The sequence below is a fragment of the Esox lucius genome, chromosome 11 (assembly GCF_011004845.1).
Source record: "Esox lucius isolate fEsoLuc1 chromosome 11, fEsoLuc1.pri, whole genome shotgun sequence".
In the NCBI taxonomy this organism is placed as follows: Eukaryota; Metazoa; Chordata; class Actinopteri; order Esociformes; family Esocidae; genus Esox; species Esox lucius.
Window position 1 is genome coordinate 10006606 of NC_047579.1, and position 15649 is coordinate 10022254.

A 15649-nucleotide genomic window follows, 5' to 3' on the forward strand; every position below is an offset into this window, starting at 1 on the left:
CGGCCACAGCTCCGAGCGGCCGCTTCGACAATGGCGGTGGAGAACATGGTCCACTCGGACTCAATATCTCCAACCTCCCTCGGGATCCAGTCGAAGCGCTGCCGGAGGTGGGAGTTAAAGATCTCTCTGACAGGAGACTCGGCCAGACGTTCCCAGCAGACCCTTACAGTTCGCTTGGGCCTGCCGAGTCTGTCCAGCTTTCTCCCCCGCCATCGGATCCAACTCACCACCAGGTGGTGATCAGTTGACAGCTCCGCCCCTCTCTTCACCCGAGTGTCCAAGACATACGGCCGCAGGTCAGATGAGACGACAACAAAGTCGATCCTCGACCTGCGGCCTAGGGTGTCCTGGTGCCACGTGCACTGATGGACACCCTTATGCTTGAACATGGTGTTCGTTATGGACAAACTGTGACTAGCACAGAAGTCCAATAACTGAACACCACTCGGGTTCAGATCAGGGGGGCCGTTCCTCCCAATCACGCCCCTCCAGGTGTCACTGTCGTTGCCCACGTGGGCGTTGAAGTCCCCCAGTAGAACAATAGAGTCCCCAGTCGGAGCACTTTCCAGCACCCCTCCCAGAGACTCCAAGAAGGTCGGGTACTCTGCACTGCCGTTCGGCCCGTAGGCACAAACAACAGTGAGAGACCTATCCCCGACCCGTAGGCGCAGGGAAACGACCCTCTCGTTCACCGGGGTAAACTCCAACACATGGCGGCAGAGCTGGGGAGCTATAAGCAAACCCACACCAGCCCGCCGCCTCTCACCATGGGCAACTCCAGAGTGGTGAAGAGTCCATCCTCTCTCAAGGAGTGTGGTTCCAGAGCCCAAGCCGTGCGTAGAGGTGATCCCGACTACCTCTAATCGGAACCTTTCAACCTCACGCACTAGCTCAGGCTCCTTCCCCGCCAGCGAGGTGACATTCCACGTCCCTAGAGCTAGTTTCTGTGTCCAGAGATCGGGTTGTCTAGGCCCCTGCCTTCGACTGCCGCCCGATCCTCTTCGCACCGGCCCCTTATGGTCCCTCCTGTGGGTGGTGAGCCCACGGGAGGGCGGCCCCACGTCACCCGTTCGGGCTGAGCCCGGCCGGGCCCCATGGGGGAAGGCCCGGCCACCAGGCGCTCGCATACGAGCCCCAACCCCGGGCCTGGCTCCAGGGTGGGGCCCCGGCTGCGCCATACCGGGCGATGTCACGGTACTCATAATGTTGTTCTTCATTAAGGGGGGTTTGAACCGCTCTTAGTCTGACCCGTCGCCTAAGACCTGTTTGCCTTGGGAGACCCTACCAGGGGCATATAGCCCCAGACAACATAGCTCCTAGGGTCACTCGGGTACTCAAACCCCTCCACCACGTTAAGGTGGCAGTTCTTGGAGGGGCCAAAATATATTCACATACTTTTAACTAAATCTAAATCCGGAATTGGTAATATTGCATGTTCCGACATACAGATTCAAGAAAACGGATGTCAGTTGACAAGAAAGTACAAAAAGAGACATCCATATTTCGTGAAATGTACAAGAATTTATTTTATTTAGTTAGGGCTAGGGTTAGGAATGCATAGCCACATTATGTCATGTAGAAAAATCTATTTTTGGAGTGGAGCGTGAGCACCCCCCAGTGGTGACCCCATTGGAACTGTAGAAAAAAAATAATTCTGATAAAGGATGAGAAAAATAAGAACATTTCCCTAATGGGTCCTAAATAGAGACGGTTACAACTGGGACTGCATTGCTATTTGCGACTTTCTTTGGTGGTAACCTTTACATCAGTTTTTCTTAGAGTCCTGTGACTTTTTCCAGGTGAGTGCCCTAACCAAGAGTCCTTTAAAAAGGGATATAACCCCATCCCCCGAGGGATAAAAGACCTACCAGAAGCCCAAAAGGAGAAACTCCTAAAACCAAAATTCAGGGATCAAGATCTTAAATAAAGGTCCAGAATCAAAGTTTGGGTCAAGAGTCAGAGATTGTCAAGGTAGGATCACATTTTAGGATATGGACCCAAAACAAGGAACTGGGGATCCAGGTCAGGGCAAGGGACCAAAAATAAATAGATCAAGGGTCGAGGGTTGGGGTATAAAACTAAGGATTAGGGTAGGAAAGGGAACTAATATTGGGGATGGACAATAAAGTAAGGTTAGGGTTAGGACAGAGGGCTGGGGGTTAGGATTAGGTAAGGGGACTGAGGTTAAAATCTGAATAAGGGGTTGGGAAATAAACTAGGATATAGGTTAGGATAGGGGACTAAGGGTTAGGGTTAGGTTATTTAGAGGACAGACAAATCTGATATGCACTGGCACAGGCAAAACTTCTTTAAAAAATTGTAAAACTGGTATAAAAATACTTTAAACAATGAACCAGAACAGGAGGGAAGGGGATATATAAGAGAATATATAAACCCCTTCCCAAAAGAAAAGAGAAAAAAAGGGGGGGAACCAATGTTGCCAATAAGGCATCAAGTTATATTTAAACACCTGGGACCAGATTAAAAAACAGGCCTCAGATAAAGGACCCACTCTAGAAATGGGAATTGAAAGCTAGGGGCCAGTGTAGAAACAGTGAATACAATTTGGGGTGGAGACAGGGAATGAGGGTCAAAATCAATATAAGGACTAAGAGTGAATTTGAAGCTGGTAATTAAAGGCAGGAGCAAAACCAGGAATAAAATCTAACCTTGGGGTCCAGGGACTAAGATGAGGGGACAGGGAATGGAGGTTAGGGTTAAAATTAGGCTTAGGGGTCTAGGGGTTAAGGAATTGGGTTAGGGTTAGACACCGAGGTCTAGGGGTCAAAGTTAGGGTCAAGGAATTGGGTTAAGGTTAGGTGTATGGGGTCTAGGGGTTAAGGTCAGGTATAGGAATTGGAATTAGGAAAGGGGAACCGCCCAATAAATAAACAAATAAAGATAAAATAAGTGCTGTTAGGCAAGAACAAATCAACAATGGATGGATCAACAAATCATAATATAAAGGTAAGTGCTATCAACTCAAGGTAAGAATTAAAAAAGTAAGCAAACCATAAATAAGGTAAATTCACACCAAACTGGGGAAAAAAAAAGGTAAGTACCATCATATCAAAAGTGCTGCAAAAACATAAGAATAAATAAAAAAATAGCTAATTCATTAAATGAAACTCTTATAAGCGGTTCCCCCATAACTCCCCACTCTCCCTCCTTCCACAGTAAGAAGACGACCCATGTTACTCTCCTGGACAAAACCCTCCTCACCATCCGGAAAGTAAAACAAGGCAAGTATTTAGTATTTTTCATTTAGGCCCTTCGGGTCTATTGTTTGAAGGCGCCCAATCCATGTTCTTTCCACCCCCTTGCCTCTGTGTCCTGGACCAGCCCCCATTCGATTCCAGACAAAAAATGCTCAAATTGTCCACTGGATGTAAGCTAAAGTGTAGGTACATTACAGTACTCTTATTCCCCTTAACTATATAGTACATATGTTGCTTAAGTCTAATCTGCAATGCATTTTTTTGTCTCTATGTAGATCTTATGGCACAATTTACACTTGATGCCATAAACCACATTTACAGTAGATGACTCCATCCTGCATCTGATGGGAAACCCCACCCCGAAAAGGCATTTAGCACATATTTAGGTCTTTCCCAATACCTAATCAGGTTAGTGGTACTTTTTTATTTTATTCTGGAAGGCTGATTGAACTAATATATCTTTAAGGTTTCTGTTTCTTCTGTAAGCCGAGATTACTTTAAAATCTAACCCTTAAGTTTGACAATTCCTCCACCACTTGTTGAGTGTTTAGGAAGTTAGACCTCAGAACTTTGTTGAACCCCCCAAGGCTCCCGGAATATGTGGTGACAAATGGAATTAAGGTTTGTGTTTCTGCTACTTTGCTGTATCCCCCTCCCTCACTAAACCTCCGACTAACCTCTGATTTCACCTCCCTAAGGAACCGTTTGGAATATCCCTGTGGTACTAAAGCTCTAAAAAGAATAGGGGTGGCCTCCTCTACGTGTTCAGGTATGGTACAGATTCTATGAAACCGGATTAACTGAGATTAAATGATTCCTCTAAATGTATGTTTAGGATGATCACTGGCCTTGTGTAGGAGTGCATGTCAGTCCGTCTCCTTCATAAAACCCCCCGACAATACAAAGAACACCTGGGTGTCCAAAAATTCAAATTTCTCTGTATATTATGGGATACTGTAATGGCTGGGTGGTGTGTGTTAAGATGATCTCCAAAGGACTTAAAGCCCCCTCTAGAGCCCACCCAAATACCAAAAATGTCATCCAAATAACAATAATACACAAGAGGAAGAGTTTCACACTTAGGAAAAGCTGTTTCTTCCCAGAAGCTCATGTATAAGTTGGCATAAGCAGGAGCAAATTTCAAAGGGTTATAATCCCTTACCTTACTCATTTCCAGGTTTTTGTCCTTTCTGGGACTCCCTTTCAGTTAAACTTGAAGACCAAGGATCCTTGATACTTTTCCAGGTTTATGTTCTCACTGGGACTTCCTTTCGGATAAACTTGGAGTCCAACAGTTCCAAAGGCCAGTAAGGATTCCCCTCATACGGTAAGTTCTACCATATTGCTGTTCCTTAGTTTTTCCTTCTTCCAGGTTGTGGTGCTTACTGGAGCTTTCTCTTTTAGACAATTTAAGAGGTCCAAGAATCCAGAAAAAGTGTAAGAAATACCTTCATATGCTAAGGTCAGGGTTAGGGTCAGGGTCATATAATATGGTCAGGGCTAGGGTCAGGGTTAAAGCTATGGTCAGGGTCATAGCTATTGTCAGGGCTAGGGTCAGGGTTAAAGCTATGGTCAGGGTCATAGTTATGATCAGGGTCATATGCTATGGTCAGGGTTAGGTTATTTAATAAACAGACTAATCTGGTGTGCTCTGGCACAAGCTATACTTTTAAAAAAAATGGTAGGACTAGTCTGCAAATACTTTTGTGACTGGGGACATTTAAAACAATATTCCAAAAACAAGGGAAAAGGGGATATATCAATCAATAAATAACCCCTTTTCACCAAAGAAAAAGAAACAAGAGAAAAACCATTATTGCCAATAGGGCATCACATTTTGTCAAAATACAAAGGCCCAAACTGAGGGAACAAGTCTCAATTAAAAGGTCCACTCTCAAATTTTAGATCCAAGGCTAAGGGTCGGCATAAATACTTAAAGGAGCCAAATAGATCCCTCAACCCCCAAATTTCAGGAACCCCAAAGAAAAAAACACCCAGATTAGGGATAAGGGGTTAGGATTAGGTCCAGGAATCTAGAGGTTAAGGTTAGGATAAAAGAAACGGATCAGGGTCAGACACGACAACGTCAGGATCAAAGGACTAGGGTTAAGATTAGGTAATGAAATCCAATGGTTAGGGTTAGGGCTAGGGCTAGTTATCGGAATCCAAGGGTTAGGGTTATGTAATCAATTTGAATCAAAGGGAAAATTGCCCAAGAGAAATAAATTATTAAATAACATAAATAAGTGCTATTAAACAAAAACAATATACGATATTAGAGCAAAAATCAAATACCACACTAAAACGGATAAAGATAAGGTAAGTACATCAACCAAAGGTAAGTACCTCAAAAGGTAAGTACTGCACACACATATATACACACCAATAAATGACATACATAATTCATTGATTAAAACTCTTACACACAATTCTCCCCTTTCCCCCACCCTCCCTCCTCCCACAGCCCAACCACACCCTTCACTACTCTCCTGACACCAACCATACCCCTCACTACTCTCCTGACACCAACCACACCCTTCACTACTCTCCTGACACCAACCACACCCCTCACTACTCTCCTGACACCAACCATACCCCTCACTACTCTCCTGACACCAACCATACCCCTCACTACTCTCCTGACACCAACCATACCCCTCACTACTCTCCTGACACCAACCACACCCCTCACTACTCTCCTGACACCAACCATACCCCTCACTACTCTCCTGACACCAACCATACCCCTCACTACTCTCCTGACACCAACCATTCCTCACCTCAGGTAAGTATCAAAAGGTAAGTTATTTTAATATTTTTCATTCAAGCCCTTAGGGTCTATAGTTTGGAGGTGGCTAATCCACATCCTTTCCACTCCCTCCCTCTGTGTCCTGGACCAGCCCCCACATTGTTTCTATTTTTAGTCTGAAAGGCAGAATGGACTAACACGTCTTTAAGATCCTTCTAAAGGCAGAGATTATTTTAAAGTCCAACAGACCACTTCCTGGAAGTGGGACTTCAGAACCTTACCAAGTGGTCCCAGCCTCCCAGAGTAAGTTGTGACAAATGAAATGAAATTATTAGTCTCCCCCATTTTGATGTGCCCTTCTCCACTACTAAAGAGTTGACTAACCTCCAGCTTTATGCCCCTCAAGAAACCCCCAGAGTAGCCCTGCGGACCCAAAGCCTTAACGAATAACTATAGCCTCCTCCACATGTTCAGAAAGGGTGCAGATTCTATGAAATCGAATCAGTTGTGACCTTATAATTCCTCTGAATGTATGTTTTGGGTGATAACTGGCTTTGTGCAATAAAGCATGTCTATCAGTCTCCTTAAAGGAAACTTTAGTTGCCAATGTCTTAACCAAACCCGCCTGAGGTATGAAGAAAACTGGGTATCCAAAAACTCAAGTTTTTCTACCTGCATATTATGGGAAATTGTAATAGCAGGATGGTGTGTATTAAGAACCTCCAAGAAGTCCTCAAAATGCTGTCTAGAACCTACCCAAATGCCAAAAATATCATCCAAGAACCTGAGATACAACCGTGGGAGAATTTTACACTTATGGAATGCTGTTTCCTCCCAGAAACACATACACAAATTTGCAAAAGCTGGAGCAAACTTTTTGCCCATAGCAGTTCCATGGATTTGAATATAAAATGTATCATTAAAGGTGAAATCGTTTGTCAACAGGCTCAACTCCAACAAATCCAGAATCTACCCATCCGGACGCAAGGCATCAGGGAACCTATCAAAGGCACGTTTGACCGCCTGTAATCCCAAAGAAGTCTCTATATTTGTATACAATGTCTATTGAGAACAAGAAAGCACCTAAGGGCAACTCCAAGCCCTTTAACTTATCCACGAAATCATATGTGTCCTTGATGTAAGCAGTGTGTTTCTGGGATAATGGATTGATATAAAAATCAATGTACTCAGCAATTCGATATGATTCTGACCCGCAGTCACTTACAATAGGACCACTGGGGATCCAGAAAGGTACAGTCCAGCCTTCCATAGGTTTATGGATTTTTGGAAGGAGATTGTCTGGATCTAAATACCTCTGGGCCCGACAGGTAAGTAAACTGCTTGAGAGTAATCGCTTTCTTTTCCAATAAACCCAACAGTATGATCCTAATTCTACCTTGTGTTTCAAATTGGATGGAATGTTCTAGAGGAATGTAATGCTTAATATTGTCCAACTGTCCGTTTGCTTCCAATAAATACTGCACCCTATCCAAAATGACAATCTGTGACCCCTAATCCGCAGGCTTAATAACTATACTTTGATTAGATCCCAGAGACCTTATAACCTCCATCTCTGCTTGTGTAGTGTTACCACCCAAAGTCGGGACTGGTCGAAATCTCCCAAACGTATTCAAATCCTTTTTAATTAGTGTTTGAATGGATGGAGATATCTCTTGTGTTTTAGGCTCCCAAATAGAGGGAACAGTAAATGGAACAAAGGTAACATCAGTTTCGTACTTAAAATGATCTAACAATTTTAATCTTCTGTGGTATGAATGTAAGTCCCTGCGAATGTCCATACGATCTAAGGTTCGAGGAGTGGGAATAAAAGACAATCCCCACTCCAGAACCTTCCTTTCTATATCTGAAAGTATATAAGACTGTGATACATTTGTGATGTTAGATTGTGGAGTTGTATCCAGACCCTTTTCTCCCCTCACATGTTTAAATTATCAAGCCATGAGTTTAATATAAGATTCCCTGTTTCAGGTGTCCAATGAACCGGATCTCTTGGGAGTGTATGGAACCTCAGTTTGCTGATCTCAGGCAAGGAGTTGCATCTCTCCAATATCTTTTGATTTAGTTGTTCCAACAATAGTTGTTGCTGTTTCTCCAATCTATCTGAATAATTGATAATTGGTACATAAAGCAAGGCATTAGGAAATTTTCCGCCATCTTTAAGAGCTGTTGTAATTGTTTCCAAGCAGTCAATGGTAACTGCTTAGAAAGACAATTATTCAAACCCCCTGAAAGCACCACCTTTTCCACCTCTGGATGTTCTTGTAAGGTTTCAATTACTCCTTTCAGATGGTGGAAAGTAGCCCCCGGGAAGCTATCTGCCTGTACTCTGAGATCAGCAAACTGAGGTTTCCTTGAAATATTCAATTCTCCCATTATAACAATGGGTTTTCTAATGGTAAGTACCCAGTCATAAAGTTTATTGGTGGAATTTGGATGTCTAATTGGTTCATGACAAACAGATCTAGGCTCCTTACCTGGTAGAATAATAATTGTAGTGGAAGAAAGGGTATCCAAATCAACATCTGCCTGAACCAACCCCCCTACCTTCTCCTGATGTGATCCAAGAGGAGAAGATGGAACCGGAGGAAGCGTCATCGGGAAACCCGGGGCAGCAGCAACCAGGAGTCCCTGTTGGGGCTCCGACTCAGATGTCTCAAGGTAAGTCTCCACTTTATCCACATTTACTATATGCAGTTCCTTTTTCTCCTGAATCCTCCTAGCAGCCACCACAGGCTCCCGATCCGCTCCAATTCCGGGACCCTCCTGACCAGAATCAGAAAAAAAAGGAGTAATAATATCACTACACTGCCGGGCCACATTACTGTATAAAGTCCTTTTAGGGCTACACCTCACATCGGGTCTCACCTTTATTTGCTTCCGAGGATCCGTCCCTATCTTTCCCAAACCCATAGTCACTGAATCACTAGGAAACACTTGAGGCTTAGGAGGATGCGTTTCAGCCATAGTTAAGACAATTTGCCCCTCCTGTACCACCAAATCTGACTCTAGAATAGACAGCTTAGGGGGTTCCCCAGGGTCACTATTCTCCAATCCATTCCCTAGTCCAACGTCCACCAATCCACAAACCCCAATTCCCTTACCTCCACCATCTCTGGGAGCTGGACCCAAGACACCGGGGAGGGTGGAAAAGCCTCCATAGTCGTAGGACCCAAATCCTCCACGACTCCGGCACTGGTCTGAGGGAGCATAGCCCGTAAAGCAATCACTGATGACTGGGTACATTTACGTTTATATCTGCTTGACTGAAAGAGCCTTCATCCACATTACTAATTTCCTGTAGCCCTGATGCTATCACTGCATCATAATGGTCTAAGATAGCCATATTTGTTCCCATTCACTTTTCTGTATTTTCCTTGACCAGTGCCAGAGTTGTTGGATTGGGTGAGGAAGGTTTAATAAAAGCAGTAAGCTTGTTAACCTGTCTAAACATGCCCGGAGGGAAAGATCTGGATATATGTAGATTAGGTAAGACCTCTGCATGATGTATGGCTTGAAGTAGTGGTCAGGGTTAGGGTCATAGCTATGGTCAGGATTAGGGTCAGGGTCATAGCTATGGTCAGGATTAGGGTCAGGGTCATAGCTATGGTCAAGGCTAGGGTCAGGGTCATAGCTATGGTCAGGGCTAGGATCAGGGTCATAGCTATGGTCAGGGCTAGGGTCAGGGTCATAGCTATGGTCAGGATTAGGGTCAGGGTCATAGCTATGGTCAAGGCTAGGATCAGGGTCATAGCTATGGTCAGGGCTAGGGTCAGGGTCATAGCTATGGTCAGGGCTAGGGTCAGGGTCATAGCTATGGTCAGGGCTAGGGTCAGGGTCATAGCTATGGTCAGGGCTAGGATCAGGGTCATAGCTATGGTCAGGGCTAGGGTCAGGGTCATAGCTATGGTCAGGGCTAGGGTCAGGGTCATAGCTATGGTCAGGGCTAGGGTCAGGGTCATAGCTATGGTCAGGGCTAGGGTCAGGGTCATAGCTATGGTCAGGGCTAGGGTCAGGGTCATAGCTATGGTCAGGGCTAGGGTCAGGGTCATAGCTATGGTCAGGGCTAGGGTCAGGGTTAAAGCCAGTGTATGTACATCTAGCCAGTGTACTTACAGACAGGGCCCTGGATGAGAACTGACTGGCAGCACTGGGAGGTCTGGGAGTTAGATGCTTGTCCAATTTCTTCTGCAGGGCTGGAATGAGTGGTGAATTGTCCCTCTGGCTCTGCTTAAAGGAGAGAACACAATGCACGTTGAGTGACTGGATACAACACCAAGTAACTTCTAGAAGTATCCAGTATCTTCTGAACGGGTTAAACACACATCTGCCTCTCAATCTGTTTTCTCAGGCTCTTGCCCTTCCTCTTCCCTTCTCTTCCTGTCCGCTTCCTTTCACATCCTCAGCCTGGAAACTCAGCTCTTTACGCTTGGTACGTTGCTAGAGAAGAAAGACAGGAGTCTGTTTCAACACTGACAACAAATCGTTCAACTAAGCAGTGTGTAGACATGTAGTCTAAAAAAGGGTTGAAGTCATCATTTAAGTAAATACGTAGATTTTCAGAAAGTGCGTTGACTTGGCAAGTAATGGTAAGATGTCTGAGTGTAAAGCAACCTGGCCCTGCAGCTAAAAGACCTCTCCCACAATCATAAAAATATTATTTTAAACAGAAACCCAACAATATGTTGGTCCGTAATTTATGCAAATCAGAAATGTCTTTTCACAGCAGTACAACTGCTATGAATGAACACCTGAAACGAAAGCATCCCGGAACGCTTCGTCAAGATGGCAGCAAGACAGCACCGTAAGTCCTGTTCACCAAGCAAATATTTAAACGGGTTTATGTTAGTAGTATTCACATAAAATACATTTTTCTAAATGTTTCGTCATGTTAAAAGTAATTTCTGCACCGCTGCTAACGTAGCTAATATTACACCATGTGACATCCAATGTTATTCAGAGCTTTAATATTTTCTGTTAACTTTAATGGCCACAGTGAGAAAAAATGTGAAAACTGTTTTAGACTAGGCCTGAATGTGTTTTAGACTGTTCATGGTTGCCATGTTTAGAAGAAGACCTAGGTCCGCATGCCCGGTTCCTGGAAAGGATTATGGCCACAACCAAAGCCGCCAGGCCTCAAACCTAGCTTATCTAGGTTCAGATCTGGCCATCCCTGTTCAGATGGCTCCAAGGTGAAGTTGCCTGTGTCTCCTCTGTTCCTTCCATTTGGGCAGGACAGAGACTAGGGGTACCTCAGATCAGGAGGTCTGTTAATTATTAGAACTATGGTTGACATGACAGTGTAGGGTTCTACCGGTTTTCCTATTAGTATGACAACTTGTTATGGTATGCATCTTTTAGCATAGGAGATAATATTTTTGGGGGCTGACAAGGAGCGGCATAAAGAGGTGAAAGCAATAATGTATGATCAGAACAATTGTTATGATTCTACTCTGTTGGTCTCTGTACTTATACTCTGTTTTGTGAAAACAATTGTTCCCGTGGATCCACATAATTAAACTGAAATAATAAACTGTTATAGGAACGACTGTTGAGTCTCTTTTCATAATAAATTGTGAAAATGTTTCCATCTTCCACACCAGTGACTCTTAACTGCATTACTCCAGTGATTAAATAAATCCATATCATAACCATTTTACGTTAATAGGCTACTGATTCTTCAGTTCAGGGAAAGGGTTGATTTGACATTGAGTGATTCAATTAATCTATGTATCACAGCAATCCTTTTGAATTTGAGGCCAAGTATTTTTCTGATCATACATCTGACAAATACGGTACATTATTATTATATCATATCACAGCAGTGATGTGGACATTTAGACTCATTTTAAAATACCACTCATCATTTTTGTAATTTGCTTTGTGTCTCTCTTTCAAGATGAGGCAAAACAGTGTGAAAGAGTTTTTACAAAAGAGGAACCCAAATCCATGCACACCCCAGATGGCTGTTGAACTTAAGGACAGCATCTTACAAATGATAATCCAGGACATGAGACATCTTGCTATTGTGGAGGGTCTAGGCTTCCGTGAGATGATCAACGCATCACACCCAGGGTATACACTTCCCTCTAGGCCCCATTTTTCGGATTTGATGGAGAAGAAAAATGCTGCAACTCAAGAGAGAGTCAAAGCCAGTCTCAAAAATGTCACATCAATACAAAAACAAAAATCACACTCACCACTGATGCTTGGACAAGTATTGCCACCGAGGAATACTTAGGAGTCACCTGCCACTTTATCAGGACTGGGAACTGACCATGATGCCTCTTGAGGAGCGCCACACAGCTGAAAATATTGCTGATTGGGTGGAAAAGCCAGCAGATAAGTTTGGTGTCAGTGATTTACTGGCTACCGTACATGATGATGCTGCCAATGTCGTGGCAACTCTAAGGATCTTGAAAGAGAAGCATGGAGTTGCTTCACATCGATGTGCTGGCCATACACTTCAGCTAGTGGTCAACCACACCCTGAAAAAGGATTCCCAAATAATGCCTTGTAGAACATTTTAGGAGAAGTGAGCTGGCCAGCAGCAAGCTCAAAGAAAAGAAAAAAAAGCATAAATCATACAATGTGATTTTCTGGATTTTGTTTTAGATTCCATCACTCACAGTTGAAGAGTACCTATGATAAAAAATTAGACTTGTACACGCTTTGTAAGTGGGAAAACCTGCAAAATTGGCAGTGTATCAAAAACTTGTTCTCCCAACTGTAGCTTCAAAGTGGGAGGGCGAGACCATATTCACAGAAGACGGTCAAAATGTGTGAGTCTTTGCAGCTGCCCTTGACCCAAAGTTCCGCAAGTTAAAGTTTCTGTCACCAGATGATATCCTAAAAGTGCAAGTAAAACTTCAGAATCTTGCACTTCAAGCCAAAAGAAGTGAGCAGGAACAGCTTCAACAGGCAAGTGTGAGGCAGGAGGAGTCGGTCAGTTCCCAGACAAGTTTCACAAAAGAGGCCAAAGTCTGTGCTGGATGCTGGGTTGAGGGAGAGAGGGGGGAGAAAGAGATTTTGTTGGACTGCCGAACTCGAGGTTGCACAATGTCTCCTGAAATTGAGTTCAATTTTACTTGATTGTTTGCTAAATGTTGAATGCACTTTATTCCTTTTACTTTAATTGAACAAGCTCTTACAGATTTCTTTTTTTGGAGAGATTTTATGTTCAAATGTGTAAAAACAGTCAAGACTGGGCTATTTTTTGTTGTACAATAATGCTGTGCAGTGCATACTGTGTTTATTGTTTTAAAGATGATGATTCAATAAAAAAAATACATATATATTAATCATATATGTTTGGTATATTTATGAGTAAATTCATTATATTATAATTATCTAAACAATTATCGTTAGAATAATAGATACATTAGTTGTTAGATGAATAGATACAAAAAGAATCATTAGGTGCAGCACTAGTCTAAAATGATTAACCTGATTCTCACTTGAATCTCTTTTTGTCTCTTCCTGTCCTGCTCCTCCTCAAATTCCTTCTGTTAATGAACACTCTTCAGCCAGCACTTTCTCCTCCCTCTCCTCCTCCACCCATTCACTGTCCCTCTCCTCTGCCTCCCTCCTCCTCCTCCTCGATCTGTGCACCACAAAACAGACCGAACACACAATATTGTGATAACTAACAACCTGGAGATGAAAGTAAATCAATGAGGCAGAAAAGCCGGCATTTGTCTGGGAAAGGTGAGGCAAAGACAAGAGAAGGACAGACATTTCTCTCAGTCTTCAACTACACAGATGAGAGTATGGCTGATCGATGCCTCCATCACACTTACCTTACCTCCATACAGTACCACAGCTGGGTTAAACATGGAGGCCTCTCCTGCTCACAGGTGGGAGGAGTAATGATGCATACAATCTGAGAGCTGGCTAGAAACTAGAGGTTGATAGTGGATTTTTAAAGGCCGGCATAATAATAATGATAGTTTGGGGAAGGCAAAAGCCGATTAATCGGCCGATACCACAACATTCCGTGAAAAAAAGTGTCATTTTTGGGAATGAAAAATCTTTGACTTCATTAGAAAAAGGAACAATGTTGAACAAGTCAAAGCAAATACATAAATAAACAAATCTGAAACTGAACATCAAACTGCCCGATTCTAGTATACTAAATATCACCGTGGGTGGGAGCTATATTAGAGTTTACATTAGACTTTTTTTTTACAGCCAATATGTCCATTCAATTTCCAGAAATCTACCCATAATCTTCAAGATCTTTGCGAACTGAGCATATAGGCTAGATCTAGGGCTGTCGCAATAATTACATAATTGTGTACTTGCAAAAACTAAAGCCATATTGCAATTATTTTATAGACAACTATCTTTTAGCAGTATTCGGATTGCAAAATCATGTTTTCAATCTGAAGAAGGGATTTTGAAGTCATTGTTAGAAACATCTCAACAAATACCATGCAAATTGTCAGTATCCATAGGATGTCTAGGCCATGGGTGCAGAAGAATATTTCACTATGTTTAAATCTATTTTAGAATTGTTTTGCAATGCACCATAATGTAGCTTAATTTCACAACATTATTTAATAGAAAATGTACTTCAGTCGTTTTTATGTTGGAAACATTTGTATTTTGACTAATATTCTAAGTTACATTCTGTCATTTCCAACCATATTTCCTAATTAGATGTATTCAAATGTATGTATATAAATATATGTTGTCCCATTGCGTATTAAACGTTTAAACAGGTTTTGCTACATAAGAAAGGTTATTTCAAGTGGTCCTGCTGGCCTGAGTTGCACCATACCTTTTTTAAACCTGCCCAGGGATGTCTGCCTCGCCTGCAACTTATCAGAGTTATATTCTGGCGTTGCTGCCGGAGTGTGTGGCTTTTGAATCTCGCACCATGCGTAGTCACCTGACCAAACACACGTCATGACTTTAAAACTGTAAAAGCTAGCGGAGGGCCGGAGAATCACTGTTTTCTTGGCAACAGATCATATTGCCAGTCATAAAGTTGGACTTTAGTACACTAAACTGCACTAAAATAGTATTTAAATGCTATTTAAATATTAATAAGTATACTTGAAATGCATCCAGTTCATTCTTTAATATACTTTAAAAAATGGCATATTAGCACACTTACAACCTTGTCTTATCACAGCCACTATGAACTAGATGAACTCTCTGATATGGGTGCCTCCATTCTCCCAGACTTACCTGTCAAGCCACATCTTTCCCATAGTCTCACCCAGAGGCGTCGCTAGGACCACAATACATTCGGGGCTTAGCCCACCCAGAAAGTACAGGGTTGAGTGTACATGCGGAAAATGTCGATGTACACTCTAGCGGCCTACACGTCTACTTTGTCATAATGCCCGATCGGAATTATAGATGAATAGATCAGGGGCAATTTTTTTTTTGGGTTCAATTTGAGATACAGGGGCTAGAAATACGGCCGCCATCGTTGACCGGTCATACTCCTATTTCCGTAGCAGCAGAAGCAATTAGCGTCATGCTGGCAACATTAAAGATTCCGTAGCAACAATAAGACTTCCGGTTTTCGGATTTTGCCTTCAGAATAGAAGTCCGCGGTAAAACGCGATTTTAATAATATTAAATGTATCTATTTTGACACTTTGCTTAGTGTATATTGTAAAAATGTACTCTAGGAAAGGTTCAGGAGACT

At 42.9% G+C, this 15649-nt stretch overlaps 1 long non-coding RNA gene across 3 annotated transcripts; it reads right to left on the bottom strand.

The window, feature by feature from the left end:
* Positions 1–5700: 5700 nt before the first annotated feature.
* Positions 5701–15309, bottom strand: LOC117595313. Of its 3 annotated transcripts, XR_004576518.1 has the most exons (5): positions 15181–15309; positions 10311–10425; positions 10102–10212; positions 9090–9185; positions 5701–8751 (listed from the first exon to the last, which is right to left on the bottom strand). It is a non-coding gene; the product is annotated as an uncharacterized LOC117595313 (long non-coding RNA). The 3 variants fall into 3 exon arrangements; XR_004576517.1 differs by lacking the exon at positions 9090–9185; XR_004576519.1 differs by lacking the exons at positions 9090–9185; positions 15181–15309 and adding an exon at positions 13443–13565.
* Between the last annotated feature and the right edge of the window lie 340 nt (positions 15310–15649).